The sequence below is a fragment of the Monodelphis domestica genome, chromosome 6 (genome assembly GCF_027887165.1).
Source record: "Monodelphis domestica isolate mMonDom1 chromosome 6, mMonDom1.pri, whole genome shotgun sequence".
Lineage (NCBI taxonomy): Eukaryota > Metazoa > Chordata > Mammalia > Didelphimorphia > Didelphidae > Monodelphis > Monodelphis domestica.
Window position 1 is genome coordinate 69,851,780 of NC_077232.1, and position 10,101 is coordinate 69,861,880.

At 36.9% G+C, this 10,101-nt stretch overlaps 1 pseudogene; it reads left to right on the plus strand.

Moving 5' to 3' along the window:
* The first annotated feature begins 8,439 nt into the window (after positions 1-8,439).
* Positions 8,440-9,670, plus strand: LOC100618137 (voltage-dependent anion-selective channel protein 3-like; annotated as a pseudogene).
* Positions 9,671-10,101: the final 431 nt, after the last annotated feature.

Sequence of the window (10,101 nt, forward strand, 5' to 3'; positions counted from 1 at the left end):
ATCTTTAAATTGATTATGTTTTTATGATCCTTTGAGGAAGGACTTCTTCCCAGAGGATAAAACGGAGGAATGTAAAATTGAGATTTGAACTCTGGACTTCAATCCCCACAAGTCCTTGCTCCACTTCCCCAAAATGCTTTGTAATCCCATGGAATTCTGAGGTGGGCAAGATCTAGAAGGTATTTAAGCTGATTACAAAGGCTTTTGAGGTCTCTTTTGGACTTCCGTTTTGGAGCAGACGTGACTCTTTCCATAATGTAGGTGAGGTCTTGTCTAGGCCTCTGGCCTAGGCACGTTTTCTTTAATCCTTAATCCTTAATAAACCTCTAAAAAATATAATACTCCTTGCAGAGAGAAACTAATTTCTACCTGCCTCAGTCTCCCCTAAATTTTAATCTTTACAAGAGCCACCTCTCTGGGGAAAGAGGCCGAAGAGAGGAAGTGATGTGAAATATATAGAAGGTTTTACATTGCTTTCCTGCCTCTCACCTGTACCAATGGTAGCTTAAGCTTGACTTAGAACAGCCCAGAGGTCTGTCAGCTGTTTCTGATTCATCATTCCTAGCACATGTCTATTAAAGGGCATCCTCCTAAATACTTAGTACTTAAGTATGTGTGTAGACATTCCTGATTTTGTTAGACTAAGTAGGGTGGAGTAATCTTAAAGTTCACAATCCATTCCTGATTTCTAATTGGAGGAAAGATTAGGGACTTTCCAGGTTGGGTGGGAGGGGTGAATGAGTTTCAGTCAAGTTGGGAGGGGAATGAGTAGGTTTTGGGGTCTTTCTTTTCTCAGAACTGAGAGATACTAATTAATAGTGTCCACCTGCTTTTATGAAATAATAGAAGGCGTATACCATTTAGTTTCCTATTGTAAAAATTAAATTATATCACTAATAATAAAAATATTATATTTTATGAGGTTTATTAAGGATCTTTAAAAGTCAAGGAATAAAGAAGATACAAAATAAAAACCATGTGCCCATGGCTGATTAACCCATTCAAAATCCCTGCACTGAGCTTACCACTGTACTTGCTACATCATTGCAAAGGAAGGAAGAGAAGAGTGGGAGGTGTTACTGCCAGTTAAATACAGATTGTTATCTTGCCAGTGTGGGGACTCAGGTGAGATTATAGGGAATTCTGGGAAATACCAAGGACTTCTGGGGATTGAAATCTAGGGTTCAAAATCTCCGTTTGTATATTTCCCCCTTTGGCCTGAGGAAGACTAGTCTCTCCAATGGGTCTTGTAAATATACCTACTAGGAAATTACAATAATATAAGGATAAGAGGAAAAAAGAGAACAAAACCATATTTGCCAGTTGCATTGACAAAAAACCAGTTAGGGGGCAGTCCCCTTTGGCATAAGAACATACATACAAAACAAATGCATTCAAACCCCACACAGTTCAAATCATCACATCCGAAAATTCACTCTGGATCTTCTGGTGTAGTTTGTGTTCTGTGGAGGCATCTTCATGGTGTCTTCTCCAAACAGTTCACTTTCTGGATTCGGAGAGGTAGCATGTTTCTTATCCTAAAATTACTCTCGAAAGGAATTTAAACCTTGTAAAATTAAAATGATAATAATTATACACCCCTGAAAAGTGTGATTGAAAAACACAAGGATCACTTAGGGATGCATGGCTGAGTTATGAGGTATATGAATCAATTGGCAAGAGAAATTGAAAACATCCAAAAAATCCAAAATAAAAAAGATAATTTTTGGATGAAATATAGACTATCAAAGTCTTATTTGTAAAAATTCTAAGTAAAGGAAAAATAAATCTATAACAGGTCCTTGAAACAGGGCCTAATTAAAATGATATAAGCATTTACCCAATCAGTAGCCAGGACTACAGAAAGTTGCCACATTATGAAAGACAGAAAAGGGACTAGATTATAGGAGCCAGGTAGGAGCCAAATTTGAGATACTTGGTAGAATGTGGAACAAGGAAGACCTGCCTTTAACACATGTTAAACAGCTGCAACCTTGAACCCCAAACATGTTTAAGTCCTCTTGTCATGGCTCAAAATTTTCATCAACCCCATTGGGATTGGTTGGTCTCTTTGACCTTGTGCTTGACTGGCACTACACAGTTTAGCTTTGTGCTTCTTTGCCACTGTGCAATGGCTCTTTTTGTTTTCTCTTGTCCTGGAATCAGACAGAATCATTAAGCATAGTCCCATAATTTGTTTTTCAACAATTAATGGCATCATTTTTTATAGTTTAAAGCTTTTTGGGTATTCATTGACATTATAGCATATATATTTTAAACTTATATTACTAGAAAGTCAAAAAAAGATAAATAAAATTTTAATATTGGTGACATGTGCTTCAAATATAAAAGGGAGAGAAAAAATGAAAAAACTGAAATGGTATACTTGCACATGCAAGCAAAATATAATAATAAAAGAGTTTTAAAAATAAAAAACATAGCTTATGATCATTGAAACACTGTGTCAGCTAAGGAAATGTAGAATACAAGGTTTCTCACCAAAAATGAGATCTATTTACTCTTCATACCAGGCCATGATCCACTGTGAGTTCAAGGCAAATTAATTTTCACAAAGTAACAGTTTTTTATAAAGAATAGTAGTACAACAGGTAATGCACATTCAAAAAGTATCAAAATCCCCCAAATTCACTGTAGCCAAGTTAATTACAATAGCAAGCAAACCCACTATCATATTTCATATAAGTTGCTATATGACAAAAAAACCCTATTAACTGATGGATATTTGTCACAATTTTTACAAAACCTACTCTCTCTCACACTGTCTTCCAATTTTCCCAGCAGTTTTTATTATAGTGGATTTTTGTCCCAAAAGCTGGGATATTTTGGTTTGTCATAGACTGTCTTGTTAGGTCACTTACCCCAAGTCTATTCCACTGATCCTCCTTTCTGTCTCTTAGCCAGTACCATATTGTTTTGATTACCACTGCTTTATAGTATAGTTTGAGATCTGGTACTTCAAGGCCACCTTCCTTTGCATTTTCCCCCCATTATTTCCCTTGATATCCTTGATCTTGTTCTTCCAAATGAACTTTGTTATGATTTTTTTTTAATTCAGTAAGAAAGTTTTTTGGTAGTTTGATGGATATGGCACTAAATAAGTAAATAAGTTCCGGTAGGATTGTCATTTTTATCATGTTAGTTCATCCTACCCAATTGTTTAGGTCTAGTTTTAATTGTGTGGAGAGTGTTTTGTAGTTGTGTTCATATAGTTCCTGTGTTTGTCTCGGCAGATAGATTCCAAAGTATTTTATATTATCTAGGGTGATTTTAAATGGAATTTCTCTTACTAATTCTTGCTGCTGAGATGTGTTGGAGATATATAGAAATGCTGATGACTTATGTGCGTTTATTTTGTATCCTGCAACTTTGCTAAAGTTGTTGATTATTTCCACTAGGTTTTTGGTTGACTCTCTAGGATTCTTTAAGTAGACCATCATATCATCTGCAAAGAGCAATAACTTGGTCTCCTCCTTGCCTATTTTAATGCCTTCAATTTCTTTTTCTACTCTAATTGCTACTGCTAGTGTTTCTAGTACAATGTTAAATAAAAGTGGTGATAACAGGCATCCTTGTTTCACTCCTGATCTTATTGGGAATGCATCTAGTTTATCCCCATTGCAGCTGTTGTTGGCTGATGGTTTTAGATAAATATTGTTTATTATTTTTCGGAAAGACCCTTCTATTCCTATTCTTTCTAGTGTTTTTAATAGGAATGGGCATTGTATTTTATCAAAGGCTTTTTCTGCATCTATTGAGATAATCATGTGATTTTTGTTGGTTTGCTTGTTGATATGGTCAATTATGTGGATGGTTTTCTTAATATTGAACCATCCTTGCATTCCTGGTATAAATCCCACCTGATCATAGTGAATAACCTTGGTGATGACTTGCTGATTTCTTTTTGCTAGTATTCTATTTAAGATTTTTGCATCTATGTTCATTAAGGAGATAGATCTGTAGTTTTCCTTCTCCATTTTTGACCTGCCTGGCTTTGGAATCAGTTCCATATTTGTGTCATAAAAGGAATTTGGTAGAACTCCCTCTTTGCTTATTATGTCAAATAGTTTGTATACTATTGGGATTAGTTGTTCTTTGAATGTTTGATAGAATTCACTTATGAATCTATCAGCCCCTAGGGATTTTTTCTTAGGGAGTTCTTTGATGGCTTGTTTAATTTCTTTTTCTGATATGGGATTATTTAAGGATTCTTTTTCTTTTTCTGTTAATCTAGGCAATTTATATTTTTGTTAATATTCATCCATATCACCTAGATTGGCATATTTATTACCATATAATTGGGCATAATTGTTTTTTTTTAAACCCTTACCTTCTGTCTTGGAGTCAATACTGTGTATTGACTTGCCGAGGTTAAGTGACTTGCCCAGGGTCACACAGCTGGGAAGTGCCCGAGGTCAGATTTGAATCTAGGGCCTCCTATCTTTAGGCCTGACTCTCAATCCACTGAGCCACTCAGCTGCCCCCGGGCATAATAGTTTTTAATGATTCCCTTAATTTCCTCTTCATTGGAGGTGAGGTCACCTTTTTCATCTATGATACTGTTAATTTGGTTTTCTTCTCTCCTTTTTTTTTATTAGAATGACCAGTACTTTGCCTATTTTGTTTGTTTTTTCAAAATACCAGCTTCTAGTCTTGTTTATTAGTTCAATAGTTCTTTCACTCTTGATTTTATTAATTTCTCCCTTAATTTTTAGGATCTCTAATTTAGTTTTCTTCTGGGGATTTTTAATTTGTTCACTTTCAAGTTTTTTGATTTGAATGTCCAATTTATTGACCTCTGCCCTCCCTAATTTGTTAATATATGAACTCAAGGATATAAATTTCCCCGAGTACTGCTTTGGCTCCATCCCATAGATTTTGAAAGGATGTTTCATCATTGTCGTTTTCGTCAATGAAATTATTGTTTCTATGATTTGTTCTCTAACTAACTGATTTTGGAAAATCATATTATTTAATTTCAAATTAATTTTTGATTTGGCTCTCCATGTACCCTTACTGATCATTATTTTTATTGTGTTATGATCTGAAAAGTTTGCATTTATTATTTCTGCTTTTCTGCATTTGTTTGCCATGTTTTTATGACCTAGTACATGGTCAGTCTTTGTGAATGTACCATGTACTTCTGAATAGAAGGTGTATTCCTTTTTGTCTCTATTTATTTTTCTCCAAATATCTATTAATGCTAATTTTTATATCATTTCATTCACATCTGTTACATCTTTCTTATTTCTTTTTTATTTGATTTATATAAATTTGATAGTGATAGGTTCAGGTCTCTTACTAGTATAGTTTTACTATCTATGTCCTCCTTCAATTCCACTAGTTTCTCCTTTAGAAATTTGGATGCTATACCATTTGGTGCATACATGTTGATTACTGATATTTCCTCATTGTCTATACTCCCTTTTACTAGGATGTATTTACCTTCCCTATCCATTTTAATCACATTTCTTTTTATTTTGGCTTTGTCAGATATCATGATTGCAACTCCTGCCTTCTTTCTGTCAGTTGAGGCCCAATAGGTTTTGCCCCAACCTTTAATTCTAACCTTGTGAGTATCTACCCACCTCAGGTATGTTTCTTGTAGACAACATATGGTAGGATTTTGGATTCTAATCCAGTCTGCTATTTGTTTTCCTTTTATGGGTGAATTCATCCCATTCACGTTCAAAGTTATGATTGTCACTTGTATATTCCCTAGCATTTTGATATCCTCTCCTAATTCTCTCTGTTCTTCTTTTCCTATATCCTTTTAAACCAGTGGTTTACTTTTAATCAATACTACTAATCCCCTCCCTTGATATGCTCCCCTTTCTGGCCCCTCCCTTTTTGTTCCCTTCTTGTTTTTTTTAGGGTCTGTTAAGTTCCCTCTCCCCTCTCTTTCCCTCCCGTTTTGTACTCCCTCCCCGAATCCCCCTTAGTTTTCCCTTCTCACTTTCCCTTAAGGATAAGATAGAATTCAAGACCTCAATGAATCTAGATGCCCTTCCCTTTCAGAATTGATTTCACTGACAGTAAGGTTTAAGTATTACCTATTAGCACCCTCTTCCTCTACTTCTTATAAGAATATTTCCCTCCTCCCTTTCCCATGTGTATCTTTGTGTGATAAAGATTATCCTATTTATTTTATTTCTTCAAGTATCTCTTGGTGCCTTGGTCACCAGATACTTGGTCAAGTATCTTCAATTCCCCCCTCCCTTTTTTTGCATATTATCTTATAGCACTTATTACCCCAATCTCTTCCTGTGAATGATTCTTCTAATTACTTTAATAGTGAATATAATTTTTGTGAGTTACAAATAACATTTTCCCCATATATTAATACATATATAATTTGATCGAATTGTAGCCCTTAGAGAAAAAAGTTTGAATAGAAAAACATTTTCCCCTTTTCCCTGTCTTTCTTATTTACACTTTCATGTTTCTCTTGATCTTTGTGTTTGGATATCAAACTTTCTACTTAGTTCTGGTCATTTCTTTACAAATACTTGGGAATCTTCTTTTTTGTTGAATGCCCATCCTTTCCCCTGGAAGTATATAGTCAGTTTTGATGGATATGTGATTCTTGGTTGAAGACCCAATTCTCTTGCCTTTCTGAATATCATGTTCCAGGCCTTGCGGTCCTTTAGTGTGGAAGCTTCCAGGTCTTGTGTGATCCTGATCGGTGTTCCATGGTATCTAAATTGTCTCTTTTTGGCTTCTTGTAGAATTTTCTCTTTAGCTTGAAAGCTCTGGAATTTGACAATTACATTCCTGGGAGTTGTCTTTTGAGGACTTAGTGTAGAGGATGTTCTATGAACTCTTTCAATGTCTATTTTGCCCCCCTGTTCAAGAACATCAGGGCAGTTTTCTTGGATGATTTCTTATAGTATGATGTCAATATTTCTGTTCATTTCTGGCTTTTCAGGTAGACCATTGATTCTCATATTGTCTCATCATGATCTGTTTTCCTGATCTTTTCAGTGAGATATTTTATGTTTTCTTCTATTTTATCAGTATTTTGATTTTGCTTTATTAATTCTTACCGTTTTGCAAGATCATTGGTTTCCAGTTGCCCAATTCTAGTCCTTAGGGCCTGGTTTTCTGTTATAATCTTTTGGTTTTCAGATATAGTCTTTTGAATTTCCTTTTTGGTTTGGTCTATCCTGCTTTTCGTGGCTTCCAGCTGTTTCTCCAATTGAGAGTTCTTATCCTTTAGATTGTTATTTTCTCTTTGAACTATTTCCCACTTTTCTTGCCAGAAGGCTTCCATCTTTTTGATAAGCTCAAATTTAAATTCTTCAAGAGGTTGTGGGCAATTTCCATTTTTTGGGAAGGTTTTGGTTTTGTTTGAATTTCCTCCTGTATTTCCTCTGTAGTCTGGGTTTTTCCTCCATAAAAAATATCGAGGGTCACTTTCTTCTTTTTGATTTTTTTGTTGGAGGGAGGTTGTAGCTCCTGGGAACAATTTGCTATCACTGTGGAGTTTTTTTCCTTCCCTTTTTAGTCAGAAATTTAAGTGAGATGCACAGGTTTTCTGTGTATGGAGTTAAGGAATCAAGGATTTTGCCTGAGGTAATCTCTTGAATCTTCACAGCTTCTGCTGTTCACTGCCCTTCTCTGTGCCACCTTCCTGAGAGCTCCCATGGTCTGCACTCCCCAGTCCATTGGGGTTCAGGTGTAGTTTCTGCTATTTACTGCCCTTATCTGCACCTCCTTCCCAAGAGCGCCCAAGGTCTGAGCTCCCCAGTCTTCTGGGGTTTCAGGTGTATCTGCTCTCAGGGGTATGTCTTTGGTGGTCTCAGTCAGCTCCCAAGGACCTAGAGGTGCCCCTTGCTCACTCGCTGATTCTGGCGCTAGCTGGCTCTGACTCTGGCTCCATAGGTGGGGTGGGGGACGGTAGATCAGCTCATGTTTTGGTGGGAGCTTTTTCATCCCCTTATAGTGTGCCCAAATCCCACGTACCTTCAATGCTGTGCCCTACTGTAGAGTCCCTTCGTTCTTATGAATTTGGTTTTTTTGGTCTTTGAGGTAGTCTATATTGGGTGCTGAGGAGAGGATGAGTCTTGCGTCTAGACTGCCGTCATGTTTACCTGGAAGTCTATGTCACTGATTTTAAGCTATCTATCCCATATATATAAGCATTGTCTCAGAGAAAAAACAGTTTGGGTACAAACTCAACCAGAATTCCTAGATGAGATAAAGCAAGAGGTTTTTTTTTTTTTAATGTTTTAAAGTGTTTGAATAAGGGACAGAGCCATAGAGGTGAGGAGGCCGCGCAGTGCAGGCCGGCCTGAGGATAGCGGAACAGGGCTGAGGATTGGGGTGGAATACCACGAAGGATAAGGAGTAAGGACTACTTTTAACTAGAAGAAGTGTGTACCACAACAACTTACTGTGACTTTGGAAAGGCGGCCAAGGATGTCTTCAACAAAGGATATGGATTTGGCATGGTTAAAATAGATCTTAGAACCAAATCTTCCATTGGAGTATAATTTTCCACATCTGGTCATTCACATACTGATACAGGGAAAGCTTCAGGTAACTTGGAAACAAAGTACAAGATCTGTGATTATGGGCTTACCTTCATTCAAAAATGGAACACAGACGATACCCTGGGGACAGAAATCAGCATGGAGAATAAATTGGCTGGTGGTTTGAAGCCGACTCTTGACACTATATTTGTACCAAACACAGGCAAGAAGAGTGGTATCATCCTATAGATGATACTGTTTCAATCTTGGTGGAAATATTGACATTGATTTCTCTGGACTGACCATCTATGGCTGAGCTGTATTGGCTTATGAAGGATGACTTGCTGGCTATCAGATGTGTTTTGATACAGCCAAATCCAAACGATCTCAGAATAATTTTGCCCTGAGTTATAAAGGTGTTGACTTCCAGCTGCATATATATGTGAATGATGGTACTGAATTTGGAGGGTTGATCTACCAAAAAGTTAGTGAGACAATTGAAACTTCGATAAATCTTGCTTGGACAGCTGGTAGTAATAACACCTGTTTTGGCATTGCTGCTAAATATTAGCTGGATCACAAAACTTACTTGGTTATACTCAGAAACTCCAAGCCAGTGAAAAATTAATGCTGTCAAGCTTTAATTGATGGAAAAACTTCATTGCAGGAGGTCATAAAGTTGGGTTAGGATTTGTATTGGAAGCTTAGTATAGTTTTTAAGTAAAGTATCAGATCTATCCCTGGAAATGAAAAATGAACCCACTCTGTTTTGGCCTTAACATTCTTCTGTGAAATTTCAACAATGTGAACTTTTTATCATTCCAAAGAATTGTTTTAGTACCACCATGCTGAAGTCTAGAGGTTTTTGAGGCTATTATAAGAGAGAGATACTTGAAGGAATGCATGGAAGTAGTAATGTTTGTGCCACATTTCAGTTCATTCACTCAGTGTTATTTAAATTTGTTCTTCAACGACAGTGTAGTGTCATGTAATAAATGAAATGACCTGATCCTCCAGTTTGTACATCACGTTCTGCAGGTCCTACACCACTTTTTCATGGCCTTTTATCAAATTGGTCTCTGTGCTATAGTGAAAGCTTTGGTTTTGCACCAAAGTAAAATAAATTCATCACATTTGGAAAATAAAAAAGATAAGGGACACAGCCAAGATGGCAGAGTAGCAGAACGAAAAGCTGAAACCACTCTGAGAATTCTCTCAAACTAACCTTAAAATAGTACCTCAGAATGAATATTGGAGTCACAGAACCAACAAGGGGACAGAGTGAATTAATTCTCCTGTTGAAAAGAACTTAAAAGGTAGGCAGAAAGGGTCTATTTTCACTGGACAGAGAGGGAAACCAGGATTAAAACTGTTACAGAGGAGTGCAAGCCACCCACCCTCTACCTACTGCACCAGGTCCAGAACCTGGGAACAGATCAATCTTGGGACCCCAAGACCTTGCCAAAACCAACAGCAGAGCACCCCACGCTGACTTCTTAAAGTCCCAAGACTTGGCACAAGCCTGCAGTGAGGCCCCAAGTTCTTGTTTCTGTGTTGAAACCTCTAGCCCCAGGGCAAGGTAGCTCACAGTTCTTTGATCACTACAAGC